Raw genomic sequence first — 20,421 nt, forward strand, 5'->3', positions numbered from 1 at the left:
TGGAAAATTAAACCAAAACATTATGAACTCAAAATACTGGGTAGAAACTGACCCAGAACCGTGACAGTATCCCACATTGCTGATTTTTAGTTCACAAATACTTCTTATAACTACTCCTGACATTTTTGAGATGTTAGCTCTTTATACAACAAAGTTATAGTGGGATACAAATAATATCAGGCTGATCCTGCCACAATTTGTTACCCCTGTGTAAATCACGGACAAACAGTATCGCACATTGCTGATTTTTAGTTCACAAACACTTCTTATTATGACGCATTACTCCTGAAACTTTGGAGGATTTAGCTCTTTATATAGTAAAGATACAGGAGAATAAAAATAGTTATCAGCCAAAATGTTAATGGTTTGTTAAAATAATCCCATCTGATACCCGTGAGCAATAAATATATAATTTTCTGTTTCTTCTCAAACTGAATGGTAATGTAACGATACTAATTTTTCACTTTTTCACAAAATGAAAACATCAGTACTTCCTGCGTGCTCCCAGCACAGGGGAAACAAATTCTGTCGGGGATACCTACTTTGGCACGACACCAGGCCGATTCCAGTCTGAGCGTCTCCTGCGTTGGGCGACACTTTCTTCTTTTTAATGTGACATTAACTTTAGTGTCAGGACTTTTTCACAGCGAGTAATGCTGTGGATGTTCTCTCAGCTGAAATTCACTTTCAGTGTCTTCATTCCAGCATGGTGTTTGTCTCTGCCCATTGGCGACCTTCAACATTAACCTTTACTGCTAATGTGTTAGCCTAACCAACTGTGGCTAGCTACCAGGTACTAATGCAGTTAGAAGCACCATTAAAGCAACAAATTTTATTAGTTGCTTTTTTTGTTGATTTTTGTTGATATTTTGGGGTGTGTGTAAAGCACCAAAAATCCTTTTTTAAATGTAAAATCAACATTAGGAAAAGCCTTCATGCTGCGGTTTGAGACCCCGCTAATAAAGCATGCTCTCATGTCTGTGATGTTTTCAGCAGCTCCCACTACGTTCTGTCTGGAAATAAAAGGCAGCAAAAACCAATTTCAGTCCTCTGTGACGTATGTTTACGGCAGGTTTTTGTTTGCTGAAAGTGGAAGATGTGTCTCGCCTTTTCTGTTTCACCAAATGAGCGCAACAATCATCCTTTGGAGGAGAGCTTTAGAGATATGAGAAATGTCAAAGGGAGGAAGAGGGATTTTTGATGGTTCCTCGTAACAATAGAGCCATTGTTAAGTCCCAAAAAGTCATATTTGTACAAAACTATGAAAGCAAACTATTACAGCTACATATTACATTCATTCTTTGTTCACCACATTCACACACTCCATCTGCCCCCTCATTTTAGACCTTTTCTTATTGTTCTCCTCCTTTAAAGGTACACACACACTCTTACTTTGGGCTGTAATTAGAGGATCACGCTCTCATTTAGCAATTCCTCCTCTCTCCTCTCTCTGTATCAAAGCTTTTTGTCTCCAGCTCTGTGAAAATCAGACGAACCCGGACGGAAGAAAGCATCCACTCGCTACATGTAGGCGTTACACTGATTGGCTCAAATCAACCATTTGCATTGAAATGTATCTTTCATCTTTAATTACACTGTATTTCATTGCTTGTTATGCATGCATTGTGGGATTGGTCTCTTTTCTGCAAACCTTGCCAGGCAGAGGTTTTTATTTTATATTATACTATCAGGCTGGTGATGCATTCAGGTGACTAAATCATAGCATGAGTCAGTACAGTACTGGAAAAGCTCAGAATGGAAATAAATTCCGAGTACTTCGGTTCGAATGTCGGTATCTGGACACTTTGTGATGATCGGCATTTTACTGTTGAGTTTTATCACAGGCCAAATATTCAACGTGACAGAAATGAAGAGCTGACAGACTATTTCACGGACTTATTTCTTTATTTCCTGGCACAGAATAAATAAAACTGGTGGGACAATAATAGCGTATTATCATCACATCCTCCACAACAACACAACTCAGAATAAACATGTACAAATTTAGAAGTATGGAGAAATATACAGCAGGCAAAAGTTTGGAGGATTTATGAAATGTGGAGCTCAAGAAGCATTTCTTGCACTGATTAGCGCTCGAAACAGGAAACAGTCGTAGAGCGTTTTCCAGTAAAGACCAATCAGCTCATTCACTCTGTCCAACAAGCATGTCAGCAGTTATGATGTCACTTTGTGAGGGTGACGATAGTGGACGTAAACTCCCAGTGTTTGTGTTGGCTGCTGGAGGCGAACTGCCAGTGGACCGCTCTTCCACCGTATCCTTGGATCCAGCCGAGAGAGGATCTGATAAGTGATCCCAGCCAGGACGAGGCTATCTCTCACTGCCTATCCTGGACAATCAGCTTTTCGGACTCTTTACAGCATGAACATCACATTCGATCTGGTCTGACCTGAAACCAATGGCTGAGACCTTTAGACTAATCAGGAAAGTGTTTGCTGATGTCAAAGGGAAGAGATTTTCCACAGACCTTCATAAACCTGCTGAGTCAGCACACTGGTTTGTCCGTGTTGATTTCACTGTTACTGCCCATGGTTCAAGGAGTTAAACTTAAACCCACAAACACAGTCAAAATGTCAGAACTTTATCCCAGTCTGAACTCTGTCGAACTTCTTCAGTCATTCCATAAAACCAAACGTTTTGCTGTAATTTGTTTTGTTTTGAGTAAAATTAAATTTTGAACATGTTCTAATTCTGTTTGTTGCAACTTTAAGTGGTTTAACTGGTTTTAACTGGTCTTCTTGCCGTTGCTCTTTGATTAGAAATGTCTGTGATGGTCTTCATGCAGGTTCCAGATGTGCTCTGAAAGCTGATGGATTGAGACAATAAGAACTTTAGCTTAAAACCAAGTCATTCATCTCAGTTTGAACTGAACGCTTCGTTTTCCTTTCTGATTAATTTCCAATGACAACAGTCTGAATGAGCAACTACATACCTGTCTAACTCCCTTCATACAAATCCCTCCATCTTAACATTAATCTGCCACAGTATTGTATTATGTACTCAGGGAGGAGCTTTACTTAAAATGATGGCTTATCCAGTTTTGCAGTTCTTACGAAACAAGCACTCTCACACTGGCAGCTATTTAACCGCCTTTCAGAGAAACCTAACTTTTCTGTTCTTCAGAAATGGTTTTATTTACCATAAAAGTGAACTTTCACTGGTACTGGGACACTCAGAGTAAGATCTAAGCATTTCAAAGCAAACAGATCCTGGCAAAAATAAAAGCTACACTTAGTGTCAGGGCACTAAAATCTGTTAGCAAGTTAAACCTGTGTGTCTCCTGATTTAACTGGCGTTGATAAAGAAGAAGATCAATACACAAAATGTCTATGAGCTGCCTTTAATACTTCGATCAGGCAACAAACCCATAGAGTCTGGCCAAAACCTTCAGTTTTCCTTAAGCTTTTCCAGACACTTCCCGTATCACTGACCCAGAACATGAAATGTTTCATATTAATGGACCTGACTGTCCTAAAATAGCTCAGATTCTTGGAACTCCTCTGGCCCAACGATGACAGCACGGGAAATATCCTGCAACCTGCTGCAGTTTCTTTGGTTGATCTGCAGCATCCATCCTGAGTTTGACAAACACAGCCGCACAGCTGGAAGCTTTCTAACTCACTGACAATCACAGCAAAAGCTCAGATTGTCTGTTACCAGACAATCAGCTGGGGCGATCGTGGCTCAAGAGTTGGGAGTTCGCCTTGTAATTGGAAGGTTGCTGGTTTGAGCCCCGGCTTGGACAGTCTCGGTCGTTGTGTCCTTGGACAAGACACTTCACCTGTTGCCTACTGGTGGTGGTCAGAGGGCCCAGTGGCACCTCGCCTCTGTCAGTGTGCCCCAGGGTGGCTGTGGCTACAATGTAGCTTGCCATCATGAATGGGTGGATGACTGGATGTGTAAAGCGCTATACAAATACAGGCCATTTACCCCACCGATGAGGAATACTGGCTGTGCCTGGGTGAAATCTCAGACAGGGTGCTGCTCCTTGTGATTACGCTGACTGCTACGATTACGCTGTGATTTGCTGTAGTTTGCGTGGCAGACCATTTGCTCCCTGAAATGTAGTGAAACCTGGTAATGAGCTGTGCTCGACTGCAACCAACAATTTTCAAAAGAAATCACGCTTCTCACTGTTTCACTACCACTCGCCAAGCAGTTTATATTTGCAGACAAGTTGGGGTCATCAATGCAAACTGCAGGTAACCACAGCAAGCTGAGACACGGCACGCTGTGGAGGTCTCCCCCCAACATGACTGCAGAGGGAGCATGCTCTGCACAGCTATAAGGCAACGAGTCACGAGTACACAGACTGAAGGTTGAACTCAGAGTTGAAGGAACACGTTTGCTTGATGCTTAAAGTTGGAGCTCTCGCTGGTCTCTATACACATCAGCTGACTTTGAATCATGTCAGCTAGTCCTCCCAGCTGAACTTAGTTCATTCTCATTCTGCTAAAATGACAGAAAACACAGTACATACCATGTTTTCTTGGCTACAGATCTAATAACATGGTTAAAGTTCATTATTTTTCCACAATTATCAGATAATTAACATCAGATATTGCTTAATCGACAAAATTATGTGTGGTGGATTTCATGAACAAAGAAGCCTCACATGCAATCACCAGCAGCACGAACACATCAAGAAACCATCCAGCCAGCTTCCCCCTCTCCCCATAAATAACAGTGGTAGTAAAAAATTTAATCTGAGAGTCTAAATGTAAATCACCCCCGGCCTTCACCCCTGGGCAGCTCCTGTCAAAGCGACTTCATGGAGAAACAGATAAACTCATTCAGCTTCAGCCGGCCGGCATGAATCACAGCAATTACGCAGCATTATCTGCTATGATTTATGCATCAGGTAACAGAACTGCGAGGCTTGACCAAGCCCACACAGGAAGTGATGCAGAGCTCCCTTCCCTCCCTCCCTGGAGCTCAGCCCTTTTCTACGGTCTCTTAGCACAGTGACCTCACACCAGCCACGTTATTGGTCGGATGATGTCATTAAAAATGCTCCAAGAGCACAAAGACGGTCTAGAGATCCGGTTCAGGGACTCCAATTAGCTGAACTACCTGCACACAACCTTGATGAAGGAAAAATGATTGGAGAGTAAAGTTTGATATTTATTGTGAGGATGGAGCAAGTTCATGAAGCTTCAGCTTTGATAAAGATGTTCTTCACCTTCACTTAGCAGAAATATTCATTTCACTGTAGCATCAGTATAAAAGCAGAACTGTGTAGTATGAACCATGAATACAATATAAAACAAGAGAAAATGGCTAAAGTTAGGGGAGGGCAAAATACAATATCCCACCATCTAACACAGAACATGATGAATATAAAGTTCTTTACCTTTCAAGTAGAGATGGCACGATACCACTTTTTTATGTCCGATACCGATATCATAAATTTGGATATCTGCCGATACGAATCCCATATAGTGTGTTTTTTAATCAATAAAAATGTTTTTTAATATCTTGCTGCTTTTTGTATAAGTTCATACTCAAGTTACAAAAAAACAAACACTAAAGCTATTCTGTTATACCTGTATGCAAAAAATATACTGCACCCAAAATATTTCATAGTTCAGCAATACTGATCAATCTAATAAACTTAAACCTGCTCCATCCTCCCTATTCTGGTATTTTAAAGAGTAAGCAACCTAACTAATAGGGTTCTAAAAAAAAGGGAACCACCTCCCACCTCATGATGCTTAATCGATGTAATCAACTTTAATTTGATGCAGTGTGGGGGGAAAAAATGCACAGAACTCAATTATTTTTCAAGAATAATTAAATAGATTCAGCATCTTTCCTCAACAGAATTGCAGACTGCACAGATGGAAAAAGTACTATAACTTACTAGGGTATATTAGACTTAACAGTTACTATATACAGTAATGGACTTCTATACATTTTTCATCAGATTAAAACTTTGGGTGTAAGATTTGGATAATTATTTACTAAAAGCTACACATTTTAAATGAGAATAAGAAAGAAAAGTATGTCTTTGTGCCCCCTTTTCCCTGTTAATGCCCTATCGGCCCCCCTGGCTAAACTTTGCTAGATCCGCCCCTGCACAGTTATCAGCAGTCAGCTACGTAGAAAAAGATCCTGGTGTAGAAAGTAATATTAAATAAATTCTAACAACAGCTTATCAAGCTTAAACGTGCTGCTGTTGTTCAGCCGCTGGTTTCCTCTTTCTGGCGCGAAGTGAGCGATAAACAAACAAGAGAGACGGACTCACGACAGAAAAGCCGATCAGCTGATCATTGATCAGTTTCATGATTGAAGTAGCAGCAGGAGAGGGTGTCACGGACCCGGTTCCGGGGACTCGGGGTCCGTGAACAGTGTGGACCTTTATTATTATTATTATTATTATTATTATTATTATTATTATTATTATTATTATTATTGGATGTATGTTTGCTGCACTGTGCTCTTGTGTTCCATGCTGGTGTGTGTACGTGTGTGTGTATGTCTGCGGGTGTGGCTGGAGGACGAAGGACAGCCACCTGCAGGCCTGATGGCCCTGATTGTTGGGCTTTTCTCTGTATCTATGAAGCGCCTTGAGGCGACATTTGTTGTGATTTGGCGCTATATAAATAAAATTGAATTGAATTGAATTGAATTGATGGGTGTGGCCCTGCCAGCTGCTGGTCACGCCTAGGTTCCCACACACCTGCTTCTGATCAGGCTCGTCGGGGGAGCTACTTAACAGAGCGATGGAGCTTCCTCCGGCGCAGGATCGTTGAGTTAGACTCCATGTCAGTGTCTCAAGTACTGTTAAGTGTATGCCTGCTGGAGTTGGTGCCATAACGGCTGCGTCTGTTGTTTTTTCCTCAGGAGAGCGGAACACGGGACTGCAGGACGCACGGGGTGTGCGTAGGCACAGGAGCAGAGACCACGGAATACCAGCACTTGAGAGAAGGCACAACACAGGAGTTGAGGGAGCACTCTGGAGACTTATTGTGTGGTGTACATTTACCCCCATTGTAAATAAATGCACTGTTCATTGCACTAAGTCCAGCGTTTGGGTCCTTTCTCCAACATCCCCCACGGCTTGCCCTGGCAAACCGTGACAGAGGGAGAGAGAGGCAGTCGCTCCATATATCGGTTGTTAAGCTTAACGCGGAAATGCTTTACAAACATTCAGAGATGGACTTACACACTTGCTTTACTTCTCTCTGGGATAACTTTGTCGGAGATGAAATGCCGGGTTGGTAGCGAAACTCCAAATGCTCAACCAGGCCACTGACAGGTCTCGCATGCCACAGCCGCTAATGTGACGCATACTGCTCCGAGTGCTAAGGATATGAGGCAAGTTACCGCGTGTCGCAAGTTTTGTGAAGTGCTTTTTTGATATTTAACGGATCGGATTACATTTTTTATTTCTCTCCGATATCCGATCCAGTAATTTAGGTCAGTATCAGACCGATACCGATACGTAATATCGGTCCATCTCTACTTTCAAGCATGTATTTCTCAAATACATTACAGGCCTCTCAGTCTCCAATGCCACTGATTCTATGAGTGTACTGCACAACAAAGAAAGTTTTGTGAAAGTGTGCAGAAAAATAACTTCATTGCTTCTGAAGAAGCTTTTCATGAGGACTCAAGGTTAAAGACAAGTTATTCAACTTCCTCCATCTTCATCATGAACACTGTGACGCCATCAGACTCTGGCACGAAGAGAGGAAAGAGAGCCCAGCCACGGCCTGCTGACACTCAGTCAGTGTGGAACAGAGAGCTCACATGTGGACCTGAGAATCCTGCAAATCCATATCTGAGAGGTGACATTTACACCAAGCACGGAGAAATCTGGCTGGGATTAATGAATCCCGACTCCGACAGCCAACTGTCACACGCCACCTGAAGTGGAGCAGAAGAGACCCGGAGCGATCCGATAATCTTTCCACAGAGTCACCTGCACAGATCTGTGAATCTTACTTCCTCTGCACAGAAATTCTTGGAAAAAGACAGCAAGATGGTTTGAGCTTTTAGGGAGGGAACACAACTCAACGCTGTCACGGAAAAAGAGCCAAACCTAAAAAAACTGGTTGTGCGAGCGAGTATGGCCTGAGCCACAACCAGCGTGTGTTCTGTGAACTGAGCAGCGGCTGGCTTGCTGGTATCATCCTTGCAAAGATGACAGCACAGATGCTGGCATGCTTTGAGATTCGGCTTTGTTGGAGCTCATCATGCACATCCTGATTTTTTTAACCAGCAAGTGTCTAAACAGGTTGCTTTGCTTTTCTGTGCCTCCCACATAAACAATAAATATAAACAATGATAGATAGGGCTGCCACAAACGATTATTTTGACAGTCGACTAGTCACCGATTATTTCTGCAATTAGTTGACTAATCAGATCGTGCATCCATTGGACGTAAAACGTACAGCTTATTGCACCAGCATGCATCTGCTCTTATATAACTATCATTAGCTTACAGCTTGAAGTGTTTAAGGTATCTGCTAACTAAAAATAAAGACATGATGATAGTTTATTAAATTTTAATGACATTTGCAGATTGTTTCGGTGGAGTTTAATAAACTCAGCCGTCTGCTCCTTGCTATCTAAAATATAACAGGACACCGGAGTATATTCTCGAGCATCTCACACTTCTGATAATCAGTTGTCTGCTTGACGTTTATTCAGCTGTGTAAAAACTATAACTTTAATCTCAGCCAAACCGATTTACTCAGGAACAAATAAAATACAAAAAAAAAAGCCAAATAATAACATTTTTAAGTTATCTAAGTGACTTATATATGTTTAACCTGAGTAGCGAAAGACGGCGGTGGGTTTGAAAACGATTTGCCGGGAGTCCGGTGTTCTCTAGTGAGCCTTGCCCCCAGCTAATAGTGATGGGATTTCCGGCTCTTTTTAGAGAACCGGCTCTTTTGGTTCGGCTCACTAAAAAGAGCCGGCTCTTTTGGCTCCGAACCGGCTGTTGTTTTGTTGCTTTAATTAATTTATTATTAACAATAATATAAAATTATGCACAAAAGAAATTACTAATGTAAAAAAAAAGGTGGTTTTATTTATATATGTTTATATATAAATATATGCGGTGGCCCCTAGAGACAAAACACGTACAAACTCCAAAACACATTTCTAGCATGAACTGAACTTCCAAAGCAGAGCTACCTAGATCACTTAAATTACACAATTGAAAGCATGAAAGCATATGTGTATTGTTTGTGTATTTATACACAAGCATTCATATATAGTCAAATAATAAAATAAAAAAAAGTTCATTTACCTGTTACTACCACACACCAAATCCGGTCGTTGGTACTTGCTGACTTGTGTAGCCACTAGGTAACAAAAGCTCAACACTGTGCCTAGCATCCTGGAGCACTTCTGTTGTCTTTTGTACGTGTTTTGAGTTTTTATGTGCTTCTGAGTTTGTATGTGTTTTTTATGTGTTTTGGAATTTGTACGTGATTTGAAGTTTGTACGTGCTTTGTCTGTAGGGGCCACCGTAAATATACTTTTATTTATTCACTCCACATAAAATGTAATAAATAAATCATATAATACAAAAATCAACTATTCACATTTCAACTTTTAACTATGTAAATTTTCAGCTTTTTCCTTTTACAAATTTAAAGTGAAACAACACAAAACACTGCAAACCACAACACAATTAAATATAAATTATAATATGAAAACAAAAAGAACATGCCTATTCTCTGTCATATGGACCTGCATGAATAAACTTTCTGAATCCTTTATCATCTGCAACTGAAAATAGTTGTGGATGATTACTATACCTTTCTAATGTGACGTTGTTGTCCCTGGCTCTCTTTCTCTCCCTCTCCCTCCCGCTCTGTTCCTGTGCTACTGAGTGTAACTACCGCCCCTCCCCCCTCTGCCCAGCGTAAAGCACAAGGCTCGCATGCTGAGTGAAGCGGGAAAAAAGTGCGAGAGAGAGAGAAGGTGAGAGAAAGGAAAAAAAAAAAAAACGGCTTGCGACAAGGAGCCGGCTCGCGTCGTTCACGTCAAAGAACCGGCTCTAAGAGCCATTTCGTTCACGACCGACCCATCACTACCAGCTAACTATCGAGCTAGTGGGTAACAGACGTCTCAGAAAACGTCGGAGCGCTTTTGAAAATATGTGGTGTCTTGATCAACTGAGCAGATATTTGAGGTTTACACAGCTACATTCTTGCCTGAAAATATGTTAAACGTTTATTTTGTGACCCAAAAAAAATAATAAGAGTAATATTAAAACTAACTAGCTTCATCGTTTTTACCCAACCAGATCTTTTCTTGTACGTTATAAAAAGGACATTGATATTAACTGTACATTTTGTAATTGTGTGAAGGAAGATATTTCTCATTTATTTTGATCATGCTTATACACAAATCTTTTCTGGCAAGAATTTTGTGTTTTTGTTGTTTCCTTTATCTTTTCTGAGTTCTCTCTTTGTTACGAGAAAATATTGTTTGGTTTCTTTAACTACCCCATGCACAGGGCAAACAAATTTTATTTGATTAATTTATTGATATTATTGGCTAAATTTCATATACATAAGTCGAAATTTTCTAATGCAAAACCATCCTTTCAGTGCTTTTTAAATGAAACCAAACAATATGTTAAAACCATACAACATTCTCAAAATCTAAAAGCTGTCAAAACCATAAACTTATGTTCCCTGTTCAATATCATGTGATTCTTTAATAGACTGTGTCTATTTTGTTTTTTTATACGAACCCCCTGACATTGTGTTTGCTATTTTGTATTTATATATCTGTATTTTGTCCTTTGTCAATAAAACTATTAAAAAAAAAACCAAAAAAAAAACTAACTAGCTGCCGCCATTGTTGACAAATGCGCTGGGCCGCGCTATGAATTCTGGGACACAGCTGCTTCTTCTTCTTAGGGGTTTAACGGCAGCTGGCATCCTTGTACATACAGTGCTGCCATCTTCTGTTTCAGTCCGTTATTACACTCTTAAATCCTACTACTTATTCCTGCGTCTTTTGGGATCTTACAAAGCTTCAAACGACGCGTCGACTATTAAATTAGTTGTCGACGATTTTGATAGTCGACGTAATCGTGACTAGTCGACTAATCGTGGCAGCCCTAATGATAGTATTCAGAAAGAAAACCAAGCATTGCATATATTTTTATCATAACTCTGGTTTTATGTGGCCGATCAACACAATTTAAAAACTGGTATAAAGTCCACACTTTTTCCGTCAATTGTTCCATCTGTCCTGCTCACATCTCCAACGGTTGTACAGGTTGTCATTAACGTGTCTTCACGCCACATCAGCCACGCCCGCTTTGCTAGCTAAAACACTGTTGTCGGCACATAAGGACGCTGTCATAGCCTGTCAATGATTAGCTGCGTATATACGAATGTGAATCGCATTATTGGCTGGACTATGGGATAAGGTGGCATAGTTCTAATCCCATACGGGAGCAGCCAGTCACTTACTGACTAACACTGCAAAACAGAATTGTTAAAGTATTCATTTTAATTTCAATTCAGGTTCGATTTTTTTTTGTTTTTGTGCGCAACGCAGATTTTCTGTGCGCAGAGACCGTGCCAGCAGTGTGCAATTGCGCAGCTTACAGGGAACATTGCCAACCAGCTCTCTCCCCATGATTCGAGCCCAACACATGACTCCACCACTCGGCACTCATCAGTGAACAAGACTTTTCATGTAGTTCTGGGCCCACTGCAGCCGTTTCTGCTTGTGAGCATTAGTTAGGGGTGGCCGAATAGAAGTTTATGCAAGTCTCTGGAGGATCCTACATCTTGACGTTCGCAGGGCTCCAGAGGCACCAGCAACTTCACATATCTATTTGCTGCTTTGTAATGGCCTTTTAGCAGCTGCTCTCTTGAATTAATGTATTTGTCTGGCAGAAACCTTCCTCATTGTGGCTTTATCTGCATGAACCCGTGTGTCCTCTGACTCAGCCACAAGTCTCTCTTAATATTATGGTGATCATGCTTAAGTTTTTGTGAAATATCTAAGGCAGGGGTCGGCAATTTTTTTTTTGATGATAAGTGCTATCTAAAATTTCCTCAGAAGTCAATGTGCCATATGATTGCATTAACAATAAATTTAACACACACTAAACTTTCCAGAATTATATTTGTTTGCAGATGTTGGCAGCTATCAGCGAATAGTTATCAGCTATTTTGAAACAAAAACAAAAAAAGACACTTTTTATCCACAACAGCAAATGAACTGTACAACAGAAAATGCAAATGCTATTTATGGTCTCCTCACAACAATGAAAACAAACACTGTTGTGACAGTGATGTACACTGTCTTGTTGGTATATGTATGATCTATATACATTTTACGTCACATAAAAGCTTTGGTTGTAAGATTTGGATAATTATTTGTTAAAAGCTAGATATTGCTAGATCCGCCCCTGCACAGTCACCAGCTGTCAGCTACATAGAAAAGGATCCTGGTGTTATTTGTCTCTCAGAAACAGTTCATAACTTCCCTTCAACTCATTCATGTCACCTAAAAGGTAAACCTGTTTCTCTATCACCTGTTCAGCTCTGATGATTCAGTAAGGACATCTCCTGGTTTCATCTTCATGTTTCCCTCTCACCAGATATTCAAACCGATACCATGACCAGCAGCTTTACAGCTGTGGCTCCAGCAAACATCAGCTGATACTAGAAATTAATATTAAACAAATTCTAATAGCAGCTGATCAAGCTTAAACGTGCTGCTGTTGTTTATCCCCTGGTTTCTTCTTTCTGGCGCAAAGTGAGCGATAAACAAACAAGAGAGAAAAGCCGATCAGCTGATCATTGATTAGTTTCATGATTGAAGTAGAAACAGGGGAGGGAGGGGGGAGAATGAGAGAAGAAGAGGCAGCTGTGCAGCAAAGACACAGAATAACTTCAGCTTTGTGTCTTTTTCCATTCTAGCTGAAGTAGAGGTGTTCTGACAAAACGTCCTACTTTGGCAAAACGTCCTACCGTAAGTAGTTTATGCACATTTCTGCTGTCACAGAGTCATTCCAGCACAAATGTAAGTAGGTATGACGGTTTGCCACTTAACTTTGCCCATCAGAGTATGCTTGTAGCTCACATTCATGAAGCCAGGATGGTTTGCCACTTCATTTTACCCGTTAAAGTATGCTTGTAGGTCACATTCAGAAAGGTAGCATGGTTTGGCACGTATTTATACCCGTCAGAGTATGTTTCTAGCTCTTAACAAAGGTAAGATGATTTGCCACTGAATTCTAGCTGTAAAATTATGCTTCTAGCTCATATTGACAAAGGTAGAATGGTTCGCCACTTAATTTTACCCATCAGAGTATGTTTGTAGCTTATATTCAGAAAGGTAGGACGGTTCGCCACTGAATTTTGTGTTGTGCGCATGCGTAGAAACAACGGGTAGGATGGTTTGTCAGGTAGGATGGATTCCCAGAACTCCGGGACAAACTGCGTTCCTTTACACCCAGGGGTCGGCAACCTTTCTGATGGCGATCAGAGGTCAGTGTGCCATATGATTGCATTAGCAATAAATTTAATAATGCTCTATATTAACAGTTACACACTATATAGAACCACTTTATAGAATTATATTTGTTCGCAGATGTTGGCAGCTATCAGCGAATAGTTATCAGCTATTTTGAAACAAAAAAAGACAATGTTTATCCACAACAAGAACTCCATAACAGCAAATGAACTGTACAACAGAAAATACAAATGCTATTTATGGTCTCCTCACAACAATGATAAGAAAAATAAACTGGGCCAATATGGCATGTTTGTACGGTGGCCCTGAGAGGCCAAACGGACTGCAACTTCAGAAAACACTTGCAAAAAGAAAAACACTTGCAAAAACAAAAAGCGCTGCAAAAAGAAAAACACTTGCAAAAAGAAAAATGCTGCAAAAAGAAAAAACACTTGCAAAAAGAAAAGCACTGCAAAAAGAAAAGCGCTGCAAAAAGAAAAAACACTTGCAAAAAGAAAAACACTTGCAAAAAGAAAAGCGCTGCAAAAAGAAAAACACTTGCAAAGAGAAAAACACTTGCAAAGAGAAAAACACTTGCAAAAACAAAAAGCGCTGCAAAAAGAAAAAAACTTGCAAAAACAAAAAGCGCTGCAAAAAGAAAAACACTTGCAAAAACAAAAACACTTGCAAAAACAAAAAGCGCTGCAAAAAGAAAAACACTTGCAAAAAGAAAAGCGCTGCAAAAAGAAAAACACTTGCAAAAAGAAAAACACTTGCAAAGAGAAAAACACTTGCAAAAACAAAAAGCGCTGCAAAAAGAAAAACACTTGCAAAAACAAAAAGCACTGCAAAAAGAAAAATACTTGCAAAAACAAAAAGCACTGCAAAAAGAAAAACACTTGCAAAAACAAAAAGCGCTGCAAAAAGAAAAACACTTGCAAAAACAAAAAGCACTGCAAAAAGAAAAACACTTGCAAAAACAAAAAGCACTGCAAAAAGAAAAATACTTGCAAAAACAAAAAGCACTGCAAAAAGAAAAACACTTGCAAAAACAAAAAGCGCTGCAAAAAGAAAAACACTTGCAAAAAGAAAAGCGCTGCAAAAAGAAAAGCGCTGCAAAAGCACACACAACACAACGGAAATAGGAAAAAACACAACGGAAATGTTTCTGGGGAGACAATAACCGGACGGACCAGTTGACCAAAACATGCTAACAAGTGCACTGGGACTGGGAGACACTTCAACGAAGTGGAAGCAGAGCGGCCAAAGAGTAAACTTTCAAAAGTAAGTTCTGAATATTATGTCACTTATTTATGTGCAAATGTTTAATAACGAGGAACATTAAAACATTACTGTTGGCCACATGCCGGCAAAGTTATGTGACATTAGCGATGTTTGTACTTTCAGCGTTTACTTTGTTTTAAAGTCTTTACTTTATACGCCGTTAGATAGTCGACCTTAATCTTACAGAGAATGTGATGATTTTGTGGATAATTAAAGTCAGTCATATATCCACAAACACAACAGGCTGAAAGTCAGTGATGCTGCTCTGTTTGCAGTCCTGAATATCACGGCACAAGCAGGATTCACTGCACTGTTAATGTTAACTATGTTATATTGCTGCCTCTGTTCGGTGGTGTTGAGCCAAACGGACTTTAACGTGTGTTTGAACGAGCTGACGGTTCACTCAGGCCCTTTCTCAATTCTCAAGTACGCGAGTACGTACTCGCGTTCTCGGTGAGTACGTACTCGCCGAGAACACACGGGAGTACGGACTCGCCGAGAACGCGAGCACTTACTCGCGATTTGTACAATTGGAACACCAGCGTACTTGATGATGTCACAGGTCCGGAGTTTTTACTGCCGTCCCCTCTTAATTTAACTGTGAGTAATATGTTATGAAGCTTAACTTTAATCACAGCCAAACCGGTTTACTCAGGAACAAATAAAACACTGAAATAAACCAAACATTAACATTTAGAAGTGATCTAAGTGACTTATATATCATGTTTAACCTCAGTAGTGAAATCTCTATTAATAAAAATAGTGTACATGTACATACCTTAATAAAAACAAGCAGGTGAGATGTTAGAACGCTTTTATTTTTATTTTAGTGGACACTCAATACAATAGACAACTACTGGGGTTTGGGGTTTGTTTAACCTGAGTAGCGAAAAGACCGCGGGGGGGTTGAAAACGATCTGCCGGGAGTCGGCTGTTCTCGCCGGCTGTAATAATCCTCGACCTCGCTGTCTGCTATGGAGCTGGCGGGTCACAGACGTCTCCGAAAACGTCGGACCTCGTTTGGAAATATATGATATCTTGATAAACTGAGCAGATATTTGAAGTTTACACAGCTACATTCTCGCTTGAAAAGAACTTAAAAGTTCATTTTGTGACCCAGAAAGAGTAATATTTAAAAGTTTTTAGACCCGCTCGTCCGCCATTGCCGCGTTTGAGTTTTGGACGAAATGCATTCTGGGATATTTAGCTGTACCAAGTCCACACAAGTCACCACCGATGCATGCTCGATAAAACGGGCGGAGCGAGAACACATCCGGGACTTTTTCGCGTTCTCGGCTTGATGCGTACTTCGAATTGGAACAGTACTTGGTCTCCGACTGATGACGTATCACGAGTACACGAGAACGCAAGTACGCACAAGTACGCATATTGAGAAAGGCCCACATTGTAGCGACTTCCACAGTCGCTAGAGCCCGGGGATGGAGCCCGCCTATTTGCCTGACGCGCTGTCAACTTTAGCAATAATGCGAGAGGTGGAATTGTTTGCTTGTTTATTAAAGTGTTTACAGAGTAATGTCATCTCGAGATTTGGACTCTTACAACGTCACAGGCTCTAATGTAACAAGACGAAACATGTTGTGCAGCGGTCAACAAAAACTACGGCTACCCAGCCCTCATCTCTGTCAAAATCAAAACCAGTGAATGACAGACTGACAACGCCCTCTTAATGTCACCGCTAGCACCCACGTGACTCCCATTACACATCACCATAGCAACCAAACAAATGAAAACCCAGTGATCATCAAAAAATTCAATACATTTAATTATGGTTCCTACACTCATTAAGCTGAAAGAAAGATGCTTTAATCACAGCAGTCACACATGTGTCCACTGTACCAGCTGGGAACTCTTCTTGTTCAGCACTCGTAATAACACTAAATCCTCCTGTTTGTAGCAGTGTGTACACCTGAGACTGTCACCTGTCTGTCTGTCCTGCACTCTGTCTCTGTTTCTTTCTCTCTGATTGTGGAATAAAAGTATGAACATGTATTTATAAGTTACACTTGTGTTTGAATCCTGCAGCTTATCACACATTTGATTTCCATGTGTGACATGACCGTCTAGAGGAGGCTAGACCGTCCCATTTCAGACCCTGAATTGGGAAACAGTCCCTGAATTGCTGTATCCCAATTCAGGGTCTGCAGCCTTAAAGTACACAGCCTCAACGGTCCTCAAGGGCCGCGTACTCAAAGACCGCTAAGGCCGGAAGTGTGAGGCTTGTGAAATGGGACGGTCTAGCCTCCGTCGCGCTGCCCAGGTTACCTAGCAACCATGATAGCGGGAAACGTGTGGTTGACAGAAATGAAGGAGAACGTATTTTGTTCGTTTGTTTGTTTCTACACGAGCTTTGTGTGATTTAATAAGTATCTGAGGCTGAGACCACAGGACTGTAAAACATGATTGTTGGGCTTCATATCTGTACTGAACAGTCATATAAGATTAGCTAGTAAATAACAATTAGCTAATGTTGTTCATGAGACTAAAGTCAGTGTAAATATGATATGGCCAATATTATAGTTATTATACTAATCATTATTAGTTATTACAGCAGTGAGTTTGAACTCTCAAATCAAATCACTTCTATTGTCACATCACATGTGCAGGTACACTGGTACAGCACATGTGAGTGAACTCTGTGTCAAATACTGAGCTTCAGTAAAGATTCAAGTTGCATTTATTTATATTTCCTATCACCTTAAATCTTCCCTTAAAGACACTCAAGTATCTGTGACAGTGTATATATAGATTATATATAAGAGACGAATATTGTTCTTTTAATATGTTGGCATTATTACTAAATTTGGCTCAATGCTTACATATATGTGTGGAAGAAGCAAATGTACGAGCTGTGATAACTGTTTCTGATAGAATGAAGAGTAGACTGATATATTGAATATTCCTTTATTGGGTGAGAAAATCAGACCATGTCATAACTGCTTTAAGTCACACAGAATAGATATCAGAGCCTTAAACAGGCTGACTTCTGCTAAATGGGTCAAACTGGGCAGAAAGTAAACAAACACATAACATCCTTATAGAATATGATGTAACACTATAGATCAACTTACCTCAGAATATATAAAGCATATAAACAATTACAGCGATATGATGCAACAAACACAGCAGTACTACTGATCCAAAATACTCAAAGCTTCATAGAACTGAAACAAACAATTATTTTTAGCTCCATTCTGCTGCTGATACATACTTTAGGTTTCTGAATATTAAACTTGTTGCTGCCTTTCATAGTGTGTAACTTGAAGGCCCTGAGTACTTTCTCCCACACTGAAAACACTGGATGATAACATTATTTGAACATTACCTAATAAGACTGATTCAGGACAGACAGTTAGTTATGTTAAACTTTCCTAGCAGTCCTTCACAAACAGGGAACAGTCTGTCTATTCTCTCCATCTGTCAGCTGCTGCTGGCTCTTCCTCCTCCTCTTCCTCACACACTGCTGAGTTTGTCCTGGTGGATCATTGGGGGTGCAAAGCCTCACAGATGATGTGCAGCAGTGGGTCCCTCAGTCTGTCCTCACTCTGGACACTTGCAGTCGTCACACATGGAAATCAAATGTGTGATAAGCTGCAGGATTCAAACACAAGTGTAACTTATAAATACATGTTCATACTTTTATTCCACAATCAGAGAGAAAGAAACAGAGAGAGAGTGCAGGACAGACAGACAGGTGACAGTCTCAGGTGTATACACTGCTACAAACAGGAGGATTTAGTGTTATTACGAGTGCTGAACAAGAAGAGTTCCCAGCTGGTACAGTGGACACATGTGTGACTGCTGTGATTAAAGCATCTTTCTTTCAGCTTAATGAGTGTAGGAACCATAATTAAATGTATTGAATTTTTTGATGATCACTGGGTTTTCATTTGTTTGGTTGCTATGGTGATGTGTAATGGGAGTCACGTGGGTGCTAGCGGTGACATTAAGAGGGCGTTGTCAGTCTGTCATTCACTGGTTTTGATTTTGACAGAGATGAGGGCTGGGTAGCCGTAGTTTTTGTTGACTGCTGCACAACATGTTTCGTCTTGTTACATTAGAGCCTGTGACGTTGTAAGAGTCCAAATCTCGAGATGACATTACTCTGTAAACACTTTAATAAACAAGCAAACAATTCCACCTCTCGCATTATTGCTAAAGTTGACAGCGCGTCAGGCAAATAGGCGGGCTCCATCCCCGGGCTCTAGCGACTGTGGAAGTCGCTACAATGAGTGAACCGTCAGCTCGTTCAAACACACGTTAAAGTCCGTTTGGCTCAACACCACCGAACAGAGGCAGCAATATAACATAGTTAACATTAACAGTGCAGTGAATCCTGCTTGTGCCGTGATATTCAGGACTGCAAACAGAGCAGCATCACTGACTTTCAGCCTGTTGTGTTTGTGGATATATGACTGACTTTAATTATCCACAAAATCATCACATTCTCTGTAAGATTAAGGTCGACTATCTAACGGCGTATAAAGTAAAGACTTTAAAACAAAGTAAACGCTGAAAGTACAAACATCGCTAATGTCACATAACTTTGCCGGCATGTGGCCAACAGTAATGTTTTAATGTTCCTCGTTATTAAACATTTGCACATAAATAAGTGACATAATATTCAGAACTTACTTTTGAAAGTTTACTCTTTGGCCGCTCTGCTTCCACTTCGTTGAAGTGTCTCCCAGTCCCAGTGCACTTGTTAGCATGTTTTGGTCAACTGGTCCGTCCGGTTATTGTCTCCCCAGAAACATTTCCGTTGTGTTTTTTCCTATTTCCGTTGTGTTGTGTGTGCTTTTGCAGCGCTTTTCTTTTTGCAGCGCTTTTCTTTTTGCAAGTGTTTTTCTTTTTGCAGCGCTTTTTGTTTTTGCAAGTGTTTTTCTTTTTGCAGCGCTTTTTGTTTTTGCAAGTGTTTTTCTTTTTGCAGTGCTTTTTGTTTTTGCAAGTATTTTTCTTTTTGCAGTGCTTTTTGTTTTTGCAAGTGTTTTTCTTTTTGCAGCGCTTTTTGTTTTTGCAAGTGTTTTTCTCTTTGCAAGTGTTTTTCTTTTTGCAAGTGTTTTTCTTTTTGCAGCGCTTTTCTTTTTGCAAGTGTTTTTCTTTTTGCAGCGCTTTTTGTTTTTGCAAGTTTTTTTCTTTTTGCAGCGCTTTTTGTTTTTGCAAGTGTTTTTCTCTTTGCAAGTGTTTTTCTTTTTGCAGCGCTTTTCTTTTTGCAAGTGTTTTTTCTTTTTGCAGCGCTTTTCTTTTTGCAAGTGTTTTTCTTTTTGCAAGTGTTTTTTCTTTTTGCAGCGCTTTTCTTTTTGCAGTGCTTTTCTTTTTGCAAGTGTTTTTTCTTTTTGCAGCATTTTTCTTTTTGCAAGTGTTTTTCTTTTTGCAGGTCTTTTTCTTTTTGCAGCATTTTTCTTTTTGCAGCATTTTTCTTTTTGCAAGTGTTTTCTGAAGTTGCAGTCCGTTTGGCCTCTCAGGGCCACCGTATGTTTGTTAATACAGGGATACACGTTAATGTGATCTCTGGTCTCCCACTCAGAGACACAGGTCTCCGAGTGTCCAGCATTCAGACAGCTACCTGAGGACACTCGTGTGAGAGAAAATCTGCTCACACAGACATGTAGAGCCAAATACTGTCAATAAGGCCTCTGCAATGTTCT

At 40.3% G+C, this 20,421-nt stretch overlaps 1 long non-coding RNA gene across 1 annotated transcript; it reads left to right on the forward strand.

Annotated features, from left to right (window-relative positions):
• The first annotated feature begins 6,655 nt into the window (after nucleotides 1-6,655).
• On the forward strand, nucleotides 6,656-8,719 carry LOC146523837 (uncharacterized). The gene is made up of 2 exons (XR_014869124.1): nucleotides 6,656-6,786; nucleotides 6,866-8,719. It is a non-coding gene; the product is annotated as an uncharacterized LOC146523837 (long non-coding RNA).
• Nucleotides 8,720-20,421: the final 11,702 nt, after the last annotated feature.

This window comes from Neolamprologus multifasciatus, chromosome 2 (assembly GCF_963576455.1).
Source record: "Neolamprologus multifasciatus chromosome 2, fNeoMul1.2, whole genome shotgun sequence".
Lineage (NCBI taxonomy): Eukaryota > Metazoa > Chordata > Actinopteri > Cichliformes > Cichlidae > Neolamprologus > Neolamprologus multifasciatus.